The sequence below is a fragment of the Cottoperca gobio genome, chromosome 16 (assembly GCF_900634415.1).
Source record: "Cottoperca gobio chromosome 16, fCotGob3.1, whole genome shotgun sequence".
Lineage (NCBI taxonomy): Eukaryota > Metazoa > Chordata > Actinopteri > Perciformes > Bovichtidae > Cottoperca > Cottoperca gobio.
The window spans coordinates 1078579-1093288 of record NC_041370.1 but is presented as its reverse complement, the minus strand read 5'-3'; the positions used below and the strand labels follow the sequence as shown (position 1 = coordinate 1093288).

At 39.9% G+C, this 14710-nt stretch overlaps 2 long non-coding RNA genes across 4 annotated transcripts; both read left to right on the top strand.

Annotated features, from left to right (window-relative positions):
* The first annotated feature begins 848 nt into the window (after positions 1-848).
* Positions 849-7567, top strand: LOC115021427 (uncharacterized). Of its 3 annotated transcripts, XR_003833723.1 has the most exons (4): positions 849-896; positions 1181-1552; positions 2618-2758; positions 7467-7567. It is a non-coding gene; the product is annotated as an uncharacterized LOC115021427 (long non-coding RNA). The 3 variants fall into 3 exon arrangements; XR_003833724.1 differs by lacking the exon at positions 1181-1552 and having other exon boundaries at positions 850-896; XR_003833722.1 differs by lacking the exon at positions 849-896 and having other exon boundaries at positions 919-1552.
* A 2820-nt stretch (positions 7568-10387) lies between these two features.
* Positions 10388-13482, top strand: LOC115021428 (uncharacterized). Its single transcript, XR_003833725.1, has 2 exons — positions 10388-10431; positions 13378-13482. It is a non-coding gene; the product is annotated as an uncharacterized LOC115021428 (long non-coding RNA).
* Positions 13483-14710: the final 1228 nt, after the last annotated feature.

The following is a 14710-nucleotide window of genomic DNA, read 5'->3' as shown; positions in this document are numbered from 1 at the left end:
TTGTTGGGGACTATTGGAGAGCTGAGCCAGAAGGCAAAGCTCTCGATCTACCGGTCGATCTTCGTTCCCCCCCTCACCTATGGTCATGAAGGCTGGGTCATGACCCAAAGAACCAGATCACGGGTACAAGCGGCCGAGATGTGTTTTCTCAGACGGGTGGCGTCTCCCTTAGAGAGAGGGTGAGAAGCTCAGCCATCAGGAGAGACTCGGAGTAGAGCCGCTGCTCCTTTACGTTGAAAGGAGCCAGTTGAGGTGGTTCATCATCTAGTAAGGAGCCACCTGGGCGCCTCCCTAGGGAGGTGTTCCAGGTACAGCTGGGAGGAGACCCCGGGGAAGACCCAGGACTCGGTGGAGAGATTATATCTCCTCACTGGGAACGCCTCAGGATCCCCCAGTCGGAGCTGGAGGATGTGGCCCGGAGAAGAAGGGGAGTCTGGGGTTCACTACTGGAGCTGCTGCCCCCGCGACCCGACCCCGGATAAGAGGTAGACGATTGATGGATGGATATATATATACACATTAATGCATCAGATATAATATAAAACATTTACTGCACAATCACTACTTTTCAAAGTACACTTTACTTCCAATACTTCCACACTTTACTGAAGTAAGGTTCTGGATGCAGGACTTTTACTGCTGTTGAGTATTTTACAGGTTTTATTATTTGTACTTGTTTTCAGCTGCATGTCTGTTTTATCTTTAATGTGTTCTTGAACTGTGTAACTGTGAGAGCATCGGAACAATAACCCTGTCTGTGAACACATTCACACAGTAAAGCTGCTGATGAAACGCAGGAGGAGTTGCCAACAGGGAGGGACATTTGAAAGTGAAAGTAACAAGTCGGACTGACAGACGCCATTTTCTCGTCGACAGAGCCGCAGCAGCAGAACAGGGTGAGTGTTAACAGCAGCTCTGCTGGGGTTTTACACATTCATTCTTTAGTGTGTCCTGCTGTGTGTCTCTAACAAGCAGAGTCCTGGAGTCCAATGTGATGAAATGTTTGTGAGCATCATCGCTACATGTCACACAGCAGCACAGTCCAGATGGAGAGCAGCCTCACAACCCGTCACCCTCCGGATCAATGCTTGTTCTTTCTCCAACCAGTCAACACTAAACTTCTTCTTCTTGCTTTTTACCTTCTAAAAGTTCAAATTAACTTTGCGTCCGTCTCGTGCAGTGTTGCCAACTCCTCAGTAAGGACAGCAGCCATTGGCTGTCCTGGAAGTCGCTTAGTGACGTCATCATTGTAATGGACGCTGTAGGAGGAATAACGTCGTGAGAAACGTTACTATACTAAACGCAACACTCTGGCGGAACTCCCGGAAGTAGTTTCAAAATAAAAGCCGTGCTCCTGTAAACAAGGTGTCCGGTGCTGACAGTGACTCCGGGTTGATAGCAGACATGCGCAGAGTGTGTTGACATCTGAGCAGGAAGAAGTTTCTGCTTCAGTCACGCCTCACGACTTCATCAGCACTTCCTGTCCAAGCTGAAGATCTGCCCGTCCACCAAGCAGATCCTCAGGAAACACCTTCGTGGCTCTGTGCTACAGGTAGGACATCAGCCTTATGTCTTAGTACCTCATGTCTTATATCTTCATGTGTGCAGGTTTATTTATCTGCTATGGGTATGATGACAAACATTTACAGTATACACTGTTACTTATGTATACATTTCTATATTTTAGAATATCTAACATTTTCACTTATGGAAATGTTTTAGTATGTTCTGCTATGACTTGTATTCCTCATCTGTTTATCTAATATTCCCTATTTCCTCTGTATTTAGTTAAACTCTATTTATTTTCCTCTAGCCGTGTTCAATCCAGAGAGTCGGAGAGTCTGTCAGCAAGGAACACTTTTTACATTTACACTTTTATTTCTGCTCATTTCCGTTCAGTCACGTGAGGCTGATGATTCCTGAGCTTCTGCTTTGATAGGAGTTATATATTCTCTACTTTACCTGAAGCATTTAGCCTCATCAATCATCTCCAGCGTTCAAAAGACCACAATCATAATCTGGTTATTAAATAATGGATCCACAATATCAATAAATACAGACGCAAATACTCTTCTTCTTCTTCTTCTTCTTCTTCTTCTTCTTCTTCTTCTTCTTCTTCTTCAGAGACGGTCTTTCTTCTACAGTTGAATATCCTTTGACTGGATTGAAGATACAACTCAATTCTCATAATCTAACAAATAAAAACCATTATCCCCCCCCCCCCCCCCCCCCATCAGCGTCAATGTAAGTTTCTTACCAAGCGAGAGCTTTTGTTTTGAAACTACTTCCGGGAGTTCCTCCTCGCCCCTCGGCCCGAAACAGATACAAAGTTAATTTCAACATTTAGGAGGTAAAAAGCAAAAACTAAAAAGCATCGCAGTCTCTTTTCTGTTTACTGGTTTAAGAAAGAAATCCTTGAACTGACGTTACACAGACTCCACAGTCTGTAGTCCGACTTATTTATTGTATTTAAACCACAGTTTATCATCATGATGCTAGAAAACATTTTGATTAATGTGTGTGTGTGTGTGTGTGTGTGTGTGTGTGTGTGTGTGTGTGTGTGTGTGTGTGTGTGTGTGTGTGTGTGTGTGTGTGTGTGTGTGTGTGGGGCTCTCAGACTGGAGGAGATGAATGATTTAAAAGATGAGGAGGAGGACGGCTCAGTGTCTCCAGTCCCCAGCTGTCTGTCTGTGAAGACTGACTTCTCTAAAGAAGAACCTCCAAACTTCAGTAATGAACCTGGACCCTCAGACACAAAGTAAGAGTTTGTTTCTACTGTAAACTGACCTGAAGAGGATTCAGTTCTTATGTTCTCTGATAATCTAATGTTTTATAATTACATGAGCCCAGTAGAGTACAGTAAAGAAACACAGTAGAGTACAGTAAAGAAACACAGTAGTGTACAGTAAGGAAACACAGTAGAGTACAGTAAAGAAACACAGTAGAGTACAGTAAAGAAACACAGTAGTGTACAGTAAGGAAACACAGTAGAGTACAGTAAAGAAACACAGTAGAGTACAGTAAAGAAACACAGTAGAGTACAGTAAAGAAACACAGTAGAGTACAGTAAAGAAACACAGTAGAGTACAGTAAAGAAACACAGTAGTGTACAGTAAAGAAACACAGTAGTGTACAGTAAGGAAACACAGTAGAGTACAGTAAAGAAACACAGTAGAGTACAGTAAAGAAACACAGTAGTGTACAGTAAGGAAACACAGTAGAGTACAGTAAAGAAACACAGTAGAGTACAGTAAAGAAACACAGTAGAGTACAGTAAAGAAACACAGTAGAGTACAGTAAGGAAACACAGTAGAGTACAGTAAAGAAACACAGTAGTGTACAGTAAGGAAACACAGTAGAGTACAGTAAAGAAACACAGTAGAGTACAGTAAAGAAACACAGTAGTGTACAGTAAGGAAACACAGTAGAGTACAGTAAAGAAACACAGTAGAGTACAGTAAAGAAACACAGTAGTGTACAGTAAGGAAACACAGTAGAGTACAGTAAAGAAACACAGTAGAGTACAGTAAGGAAACACAGTAGTGTACAGTAAGGAAACACAGTAGAGTACAGTAAAGAAACACAGTAGAGTACAGTAAAGAAACACAGTAGAGTACACTAAAGAAACACAGTAGAGTACAGTAAATAAACACAGTAGAGTGCAGTAAAGAAACACAGTAGAGTACAGTAAAGAAACACAGTAGAGTGCAGTAAAGAAACACAGTAGAGGACAGTAAAGAAACACAGTAGAGTGCAGTAAAGAAACGCAGTAGAGTACAGTAAAGAAACACAGTAGAGTACAGTAAAGAAACACAGTAGAGTACAGTAAAGAAACACAGTAGAGTACAGTAAAGAAACACAGTAGTGTACAGTAAGGAAACACAGTAGAGTACAGTAAGGAAACACAGTAGAGTAGAGTAAAGAAACACAGTAGAGTATAGTAAAGAACACAGTAGTGTACAGTAAGGAAACACAGTAGAGTACAGTAAAGAAACCACAGTAGAGTACAGTAAAGAAACACAGTAGAGTACAGTAAGAAACACAGTAGAGTACAGTAAAGAAACACAGTAGTGTACAGTAAGGAAACACAGTAGAGTACAGTAAAGAAACACAGTAGAGTACAGTAAGGAAACACAGTAGAGGACAGTAAAGAAACACAGTAGAGTACAAGTAAAGAAACACAGTAGAGTACAGTAAAGAAACACAGTAAGAGTACAGTAAAGAAACACAGTAGAGTACAGTAAAGAAACACAGTAGAGTACAGTAAAGAAACACAGTAGAGTACAGTAAAGAAACAGAGTAGAGTACAGTAAGGAAAACACAGTAGAGTAGAGTAAAGAAACACAGTAGAGTACAGTAAAGAAACACAGTAGAGTACAGTAAAGAAACACAGTAGTGTACAGTAAGGAAACACAGTAGAGTAACAGTAAAGAAAACACAGTAGAGTACAGTAAGGAAACACAGTAGTGTACAGTAAGGAAACACAGTAGAGTACAGGTAAAGAAACACAGTAGAGTACAGTAAAGAAAACACAGTAGAGGACAGTAAAGAAACACAGTAGAGTACACTAAAGAAACACAGTAGAGTACAGTAAAGAAACACAGTAGAGTACAGTAAAGAAACCAGAGTAGTGTACAGTAAGGAAACACAGTAGTGTACAGTAAAGAAACACAGTATTGTACAGTAAGGAACACGTAGAGTAACATTAAAGAACCACAGTAGTGTACAGTAAGGGAAACACAGTAGAGTACAGTAAAGAAACACAGTAGAGTACAGTAAAGAAACACAGTAGTGTACAGTAAGGAAACACAGTAGTGGTAAGTAAAGAAACACAGTAGTGTACAGTAAGGAAACACAGTAGTGTACAGTAAAGAAACACAGTTAGTGTACAGTAAGGAACACAGTAGAGTACAGTAAAGAAACACAGTAGTGTACAGTAAGGAAACACAGTAGAGTACAGTAAAGAAACACAGTAAGGTACAGTAAAAGAAACACAGTAGTGTACAGTAAGGAAACACAGTAGTGGTACAGTAAAGAAACACAGTAGAGTACAGTAAAGAACACAGTAGAGTACAGTAAAGAAACACAGTAGAGTACGTAAGGAACCAGTAGTGTACAGTAAGGAAACACAGTAGAGACAGTAGAGTACAGTAAGAAACCAGAGAGTACAGTAAAGAAACACAGTAGAGTCAGTAAAGAAACACAGTAGAGTACACTAAAGAAACACAGTAGAGTCAGTAAAGAAACCGTGAGTGCGTAAAGAAACACGTAGAGGACAGTAACGAACACGTAAGTGCGTAAAGAACGCAGTAGAGTACAGTAAAGAAACACAGTAGAAGGTACAGTAAAGAAACAACAGTAGAGTCAACAGTAAAGAACACATAGAGGACAGTAAGAAACACAGTAGAGTACACTAAAGACCACAGTAGAGTACCTTAAAGAACACAGTAGTGGGCAGTAAAGAGAAACGCAGTAGAGGATTACAGTAAAGCAACACAGTAAGGACAGTAAAGAAAACAGTAAAGAGTACAGTAACAGAAACACATAGAGTACAGTAAAAAGAAACACATAGAGGACCAGTAAAGAAACACAGTGAAACACAGTAGAGTACAGTAAAGAAACACAGTAAAGAACACAGTAGAGGACAGTAAAGAAACAACAGTAGAGTACAGTAAAGAAACCAGTCAGGACAGTAAGGAAACCGTAGAGTCACTAAAGAAACACAGTAGAGTAAGTAAAGAACACAGTAGAGTGCAAGGTAATAACACGCATAGTAGTAACAGTAAGTTAACACAGTACGATGACAGTACAGAAACACCGAAGATACAGGAAAGAAAACCAGTTAGATTACAGTAAAGAAACACAGTAGAGGACAGTAAAAGAAAAACACAGAGAGTACAGTAAAGAAACACAGTAGAGTACAGTAAAGAAACACAGTAGAGGACAGTAAAGAAACACAGTAGAGTACATTAAAGAAACACAGTAGAGTACATTAAATAAACACAGTAGAGCACAGCAAAGAAACGCAGTAGAGTATAGTAAAGAAACACAGTAGAGTACAGTAAGAAACCAGTAGAGTAGTAAGAACACAGTAGAGTACAGTAAAGAAACACAGTAGAGTACAGTAAAGAAACACAGTAGAGTACAGTAAAGAAACACAGTAGAGTAATAGTTAAAGAAACACAGTAGAGTAATGTAAAGAAACCAGTAGAAGTATAGTAAAGAAACGACAGTAGAGTACTAGTAAAGAAAACACAGTAGAGTATAGTAAAGAACACACAGTAGAGTACTAGTAAAGAAACACAGTAGAGACAGTAAAGAACACAGTAGAGACAGTAAAGAAACGCAGTAGAGCATAGTAAAGAAACACAGTAGAGGACAGTAAAGAAAACACAGAGTTTAGGTAAATAAAAACACAGTAGAGTTACAGTAAATCAAACACAGTAGAGTATAGTAAGGAAACACAGTAGAGTACAGTAAAGAACACAGTAGAGTACAGTAAAGGAAAAACACAGTAGAGTGCAGTAAAGAAACACAGTAGAGTACAGTAAAGAAAACACAGTAGAGTCACAGTAAAGAAACCAGTAGAGTGCAGTAACGAAACACAGTAGAGTACAGTAAAGAAACCACAGTAGAGTGCAGTAACGAAACCACAGTAGAGTATAGTAAATAACACACGTAGAGTGCAGTAAAGAAACACAGTAGAGTGCAGTAAAGAAACACAGTAGAGTGCAGTAAAGAAACACAGTAGAGTACAGTAAAGAAACACAGTAGAGTACAGTAAAGAAACACAGTAGAGTATAGTTAAAGAAACACAGTAGAGTACAGTAAGAAGAAACACAGTAGAGTATAGTAAAGAAACACAGTAGAGTATAGTAAATAAACACAGTAGAGTGCAGTAAAGAAACACAGTAGAGTACAGTAAAGAAACACAGTAGAATGCAGTAAAGAAACACAGTAGAGTGCAGTAAAGAAACACAGTAGAGTACAGTAAAGAAACACAGTAGAGTACAGTAAAGAAACACAGTAGAGTATAGTAAAGAAACCCAGTAGAGTACAGTAAGAAACACAGTAGAGTATAGTAAAGAAACACAGTAGAGTGCAGTAAGAACACAGTAGCGGTACAGTAAAGAAACACAGTAGAGTACAGTAAAGAAACGCAGTATACAGTAAAGAAACGCAGTAAGAGGTCAGTAAAGAAACCAGTAGAGTGCAGTAAAGAAACGCAGTAGAGTACAGTAAGAAACCAGTAAGAGACGTAAAGAAACGCAGTAGAGTATAGTAAAGAACGCAGTAAAGACAGTAAAGAAACACAGTAGAGTACAGTAAAGAACACAGTAGAGTACAGTAAAGAACACAGTAGAGTACAGTAAAGAAACACAGTAGAGTATAGTAAAGAAACACAGTAGAGTACAATAAAGAAACGCACTAGAGTACTGTGAAATAAATAAAAAATGTTTCCACAGATGGAGGGCGGTGTCTCCAGTCCCCAGCTGTCTGTCTGTGAAGACTGACTTCTCTAAAGAAGAACCTCCAAACTTCAGTAATGAACCTGGACCCTCAGACAAAAGTAAGAGTTTGTTTCTACTGTAAACTGACCTGAAGAGGATTCAGTTCTTATGTTCTCTGATAATCTAATGTTTATAATTACATGAGGCCCAGTAGAGTACAGTAAAGAAACACAGTAGAGTACAGTAAAGAAACACAGTAGTGTACAGTAAGGAAAACACGTAGAGGTACAGTAAAGAAACACAGTAAGTGTACAGTAAGGAAACACAGTAAGTGTACATTAAAGGAAACACAGTAGTGGACAGTAAGGAAACACAGTAGAGTACAGTAAAGAAACACAGTAGTGTAACAGTAAGGAAACACAGTAAGAGTACAGTAAAAGAACACAGTAGAGTAGTAGAAACACAGTTAACAGTAAGGAAACACAGTAGTGTACAAGTAAGGAAACACAGTAGAGGGGTACAGTAAATGAAAACACAGTAGTGTACAGTACAGTAAGTACAGTAAAAACACAGTAGATGTACAGTAAGGAAACACAGTAGTACGTAGTGACAGTAAGAAAACACAGTAGAGGAAAAGTAAAGGAAAACACAGTAAGGTACAGTAAAGGAAACACAGTAGAGTACAGTTAAAGAAACACAGTAGAGTAGCAGTAAAGAAAACACAGTAGAGTAGGCAGTAAAGAAACACAGTAGATGGGACACGTAAAGAAACACGATTCAGTACGAACGCAAGATAGAGTAGCAGTAAAGAAACACAGTAGAGTACAGTAAATGAAAACACAGTAAGAGGACAGTAAAAAGAAACACAGTAGTAGAGTGCAGTAAAGAAACGCGGTAGAGTACAGTAAGTAAAGAAACACAGTAGAGTACAGTAAAGTAAAGAAACACAGTAGAGGACAGTAAAGAGAGAACACAGTAGTAGAGTACACTAAAGAAACACAGTAGAGACAGTAAAGAAAACACAGTAGAGTGCAGTAAAGAAACGCAGTAGAGTACAGTAAAGAAACACAGTAGAGGACAGTAAAGAAACACAGTAGAGTACAGTAAAGAAACACAGTAGAGTACAGTAAAGAAACACAGTAGAGGACAGTAAAGAAACACAGTAGAGTACAGTAAAGAAACACAGTAGAGTACAGTAAAGAAACACAGTAGAGGACAGTAAAGAAACACAGTAGAGTACATTAAAGAAACACAGTAGAGTACATTAAATAAACACAGTAGAGCACAGTAAGGAAACGCAGTAGAGTATAGTAAAGAAACACAGTAGAGCACAGTAAGGAAACGCAGTAGAGTATAGTAAAGAACCAGTAGAGTACAGTAAAGAAACACAGTAGAGTACAGTAAAGAAACACAGTAGAGTAAGTAAAGAAACACAGTAGAGTATAGTAAAGAAACACAGTAGAGTACAGTAAAGAAACGCAGTAGAGTATAGTAAAGAAACACAGTAGAGTACAGTAAAGAAACACAGTAGAGTATAGTAAAGAAACACAGTAGAGTACAGTAAAGAAACACAGTAGAGTCACTAGTAAAGAAACACAGTAGAGCTACAGTAAAGAAACACAGTAGAGACAGTAAAGAACGCACGTAGAGCTTAGTAAATAAACACAGTAGAGGACAGTAAAGAACACTAGAGTTATAGTAAAGTAAACACAGTAGAGTACAGTAAAGAAACACGTAGAGTACAGTAAGGAAACACAGTAGAGTACAGTAAAGAAACACAGTAGAGTGCAGTAAAGAAACACAGTAGAGTGCAGTAAAGAAACACAGTAGAGTACAGTAAAGAAACACAGTAGAGTACAGTAACGAAACACAGTAGAGTGCAGTAACGAAACACAGTAGAGTATCAGTAAAGAAACACAGTAGAGCTGCAGTAAAGAAAACACAGTAGAGTGCAGTAAGAAACACAGTAGAGTGAAGTAAAGCACATACAGTAGTAAATAAACACAGTAGAGTGCAGTAAGAAACACAGTAGAGTGCAGATAAAGAACACAGTAGAGTGCAGTAAAGAAACACAGTAGAGTAGCAGTAAAGAAACACCAGTAGAGTACAGTAAAGAAAACACAGTAGAGTATAGTAAGAAACACAGTAGAGTTACAGTAAGAACACAGTAGGAGTATAGTAAAAGAAAAACACAGTAGAGTATAGTAAGAAACACAGTAGAGTACAGTAAAGAAATACACAGTAGAGCTACAGTAAGAAACACAGTAGAGATGCGTAAATAAACACAGTAGAGTGCAGTAAAGAAACACAGTAGAGTACAGTAAAGAAACCAGTAAGAATGCAGTAAAGAAACACAGTAGAGTAGCAGCAAAGAAACACAGTAGAGTACAGTAAAGAAACACCAGTAGAGTATAGTAAGAAACCACGTAGAGTCTAGTAAGAAACACAGTAGAGTACAGTAAAAAAACAGTAGAGTAGTAAAGAAACACAGTAGAGTGCAGTAAAGAAACACAGTAGAGTACAGTAAAGAAACACAGTAGAGTACAGTAAAGAAACGCAGTAAAGACAGTAAAGAAACACAGTAGAGTGCAGTAAAGAAACACAGTAGAGTACAGTAAAGAAACGACAGTAGAGTACAGTAAAGAAACACAGTAGAGTATAGTAAAGAAACGCAGTAGAGTATAGTAAAGAAACAGCAGTAAGAGTACAGTAAAGAAACACAGTAGAGTACAGTAAAGAAACACAGTAGAGTACAGTAAAGAAACACAGTAGAGTACAGTAAAGAAACACAGTAGAGTATAGTAAAGAAACACAGTAGAGTACAATAAAGAAACGCACTAGAGTACTGTGAAATAAATAAAAAATGTTTCCACAGATGGAGGGCGGTGTCTCCAGTCCCCAGCTGTCTGTCTGTGAAGACTGACTTCTCTAAAGAAGAACCTCCAAACTTCAGTAATGAACCTGGACCCTCAGACACAAAGTAAGAGTTTGTTTCTACTGAAAACTGACCTGAAGAGGATTCAGTTCTTATGTTCTCTGATAATCTAATGTTTTATAATTACATGAGCCCAGTAGAGTACAGTAAAGAAACACAGTAGAGTACAGTAAAGAAACACAGTAGTGTACAGTAAGGAAACACAGTAGAGTACAGTAAAGAAACACAGTAGTGTACAGTAAGGAAACACAGTAGTGTACAGTAAAGAAACACAGTAGTGTACAGTAAGGAAACACAGTAGAGTACAGTAAAGAAACACAGTAGTGTACAGTAAGGAAACACAGTAGAGTACAGTAAAGAAACACAGTAGAGTACAGTAAAGAAACACAGTAGTGTACAGTAAGGAAACACAGTAGTGTACAGTAAGGAAACACAGTAGAGTACAGTAAAGAAACACAGTAGTGTACAGTAAGGAAACACAGTAGAGTACAGTAAAGAAACACAGTAGAGTACAGTAAGGAAACACAGTAGTGTACAGTAAGGAAAACACAGTAGAGTACAGTAAAGAAACACAGTAGAGTACAGTAAAGAAACACAGTAGAGTACAGTAAAGAAACACAGTAGAGTACACTAAAGAAACACAGTAGAGTGCAGTAAAGAAACACAGTAGAGTGCAGTAAAGAAACACAGTAGAGGGACAGTAAAGAACACAGAGTGCAGTAAAGAAACGCAGTAGAGTACAGTAAGAAACACAGTAGAGTACAGTAAAGAAACACAGTAGAGGACAGTAAAGAAACACAGTAGAGTACACTAAAGAAACACAGTAGAGTACAGTAAAGAAACACAGTAGAGTACAGTAAAGAAACACAGTAGAGTACAGTAAAGAAACACAGTAGAGTACAGTAAAGAAACACAGTAGAGTACACTAAAGAAACACAGTAGAGTGCAGTAAAGAAACACAGTAGAGTGCAGTAAAGAAACACAGTAGAGGACAGTAAAGAAACACAGTAGAGTGCAGTAAAGAAACGCAGTAGAGTACAGTAAAGAAACACAGTAGAGTACAGTAAAGAAACACAGTAGAGGACAGTAAAGAAACACAGTAGAGTACACTAAAGAAACACAGTAGAGTACAGTAAAGAAACACAGTAGAGTGCAGTAAAGAAACGCAGTAGAGTACAGTAAAGAAACACAGTAGAGTACAGTAAAGAAACACAGTAGAGGACAGTAAAGAAACACAGTAGAGTACAGTAAAGAAACACAGTAGAGTACAGTAAAGAAACACAGTAGAGGACAGTAAAGAAACACAGTAGAGTACATTAAAGAAACACAGTAGAGTACATTAAATAAACACAGTAGAGCACAGCAAAGAAACGCAGTAGAGTATAGTAAAGAAACACAGTAGAGTACAGTAAAGAAACACAGTAGAGTACAGTAAAGAAACACAGTAGAGTACAGTAAAGAAACACAGTAGAGTACAGTAAAGAAACACAGTAGAGTATAGTAAAGAAACACAGTAGAGTAATGTAAAGAAACACAGTAGAGTACAGTAAAGAAACGCAGTAGAGTATAGTAAAGAAACACAGTAGAGTACAGTAAAGAAACACAGTAGAGTATAGTAAAGAAACACAGTAGAGTACAGTAAAGAAACACAGTAGAGCACAGTAAAGAAACGCAGTAGAGCATAGTAAAGAAACACAGTAGAGGACAGTAAAGAAACACAGAGTTTAGTAAATAAACACAGTAGAGTACAGTAAAGAAACACAGTAGAGTATAGTAAGGAAACACAGTAGAGTACAGTAAAGAAACACAGTAGAGTACAGTAAAGAAACACAGTAGAGTACAGTAAAGAAACACAGTAGAGTGCAGTAAAGAAACACAGTAGAGTACAGTAAAGAAACACAGTAGAGTACAGTAAAGAAACACAGTAGAGTGCAGTAAAGAAACACAGTAGAGTATAGTAAATAAACACAGTAGAGTGCAGTAAAGAAACACAGTAGAGTGCAGTAAAGAAACACAGTAGAGTGCAGTAAAGAAACACAGTATAGTAAATAAACACAGTAGAGTGCAGTAAAGAAACACAGTAGAGTGCAGTAAAGAAACACAGTAGAGTGCAGTAAAGAAACACAGTAGAGTACAGTAAAGAAACACAGTAGAGTACAGTAAAGAAACACAGTAGAGTATAGTAAAGAAACACAGTAGAGTACAGTAAAGAAACACAGTAGAGTATAGTAAAGAAACACAGTAGAGTATAGTAAATAAACACAGTAGAGTGCAGTAAAGAAACACAGTAGAGTACAGTAAAGAAACACAGTAGAGTGCAGTAAAGAAACACAGTAGAGTGCAGTAAAGAAACACAGTAGAGTACAGTAAAGAAACACAGTAGAGTACAGTAAAGAAACACAGTAGAGTATAGTAAAGAAACACAGTAGAGTACAGTAAAGAAACACAGTAGAGTATAGTAAAGAAACACAGTAGAGTGCAGTAAAGAAACACAGTAGAGTACAGTAAAGAAACACAGTAGAGTACAGTAAAGAAACGCAGTAAAGACAGTAAAGAAACACAGTAGAGTATAGTAAAGAAACGCAGTAGAGTACAGTAAAGAAACACAGTAGAGTACAGTAAAGAAACGCAGTAGAGTATAGTAAAGAAACGCAGTAAAGACAGTAAAGAAACACAGTAGAGTATAGTAAAGAAACACAGTAGAGTACAGTAAAGAAACACAGTAGAGTACAGTAAAGAAAACACAGTAGAGTACAGTAAAGAAACACAGTAGAGTATAGTAAAGAAACACAGTAGAGTACAGTAAAGAAACACAGTAGAGTACAGTAAAGAAACACAGTAGAGTACAGTAAAGAAACACAGTAGAGTACAGTAAAGAAACACAGTAGTGTACAGTAAAGAAACACAGTAGAGTATAGTAAAGAAACACAGTAGAGTACAATAAAGAAACGCACTAGAGTACTGTGAAATAAATAAAAAATGTTTCCACAGATGGAGGGCGGTGTCTCCAGTCCCCAGCTGTCTGTCTGTGAAGACTGACTTCTCTAAAGAAGAACCTCCAAACTTCAGTAAAGAACCTGGACCCTCAGACACAAAGTAAGAGTTTGTTTCTACTGAAAACTGACCTGAAGAGGATTCAGTTCTTATGTTCTCTGATAATCTAATGTTTTATATTTACATGAGCCCAGTAGAGTACAGTAAAGAAACACAGTAGAGTACAGTAAATAATCAAAGTAAAGAAACACAGAGTACAGTAAAACATAGGCCTTCAACAGGTGGTCCTGTTACTGAGTGACTGCAGAAAGAAAGGCGAGCGAAGGGGTCTCGGGAAGAGAGGGGAGCAAAGGGGTCTCGGGAAGCGAGGGGAGCGAAGGGGTCTAGGGAGGAGATGGGAGCACAGGGGTCTCGGGAAGAGATGGGAGCACTGGGGTCTCGGGGAGCACAGAGGTCTCGGGAAGAGATGGGATCACACGGGCTGGGGTCCCGACAGACAGAGGGATCACAGGGGCTGGTGTATCGAGGGACAGATGGAGCACATGGGCTGGGGTCTCGAGGAACAGATGGAGCACAGGGGCTGGGGTCTCGAGGGACGGAGAGAGCACAGGGGCTGGGGTCTCGGGGGTCAACGGGAGCACACGGGCTGGGGTCTTAGGGGGCAACGGGAGCACAGGGGCTGGGGTCTCGAGGAATGGAGGGAGCACAGGGGCTGGAGTCTCGAGGAACGGAGGGAGCACAGGGGCTGGGGTCTCGATGGGCAGCTGGTGAGTAGAATGGGTCTCGAGGGGCAGCTGGGGAACAGCTGGGGTCTCGAGGGGCAGCTGGAGAACAGCTGGGGCGGATGTCAGCAGAGATACGCCAGCGGGGGTCTGCGGAGGTCCGGCAGCGGTGGTCTGCGGAGGTCCGGCATTGGGAACGGGAGTCTGCGGAGGTCCGGCAGCGGGAACTGGAGTCTGCGGAGGAACTGGAGTCTGCGGAGGAACCGAAGTCTGCGGAGGTCCGGCAGCGGGAACCGAAGTCTGCGGAGGTCTGGCAGTGGGAACCGAAGTCTGCGGAGGTCTGGCAGCGGGAACTGAAGACTGTCGCGACCTGGCAGCTGAAACAGGGGGCTGTCGCGGCCCGGCAGTGGAAACAGGGGGCTGTCGTGGCCCGGCAGCAGAAACAGAAGGCTGTCGCGGCCGACAGCGGGAACTGGAGGCTGTCGTGGCCCAACAGCAGAAACGGGGCTGAGGGGGTAACAAACAAACATAAACCGAGCAGGACACGAACAGGCTGAGCAGGACACGAACAGGCTGAGCAGGACACGAGCGGGCAGATATTTCATGTA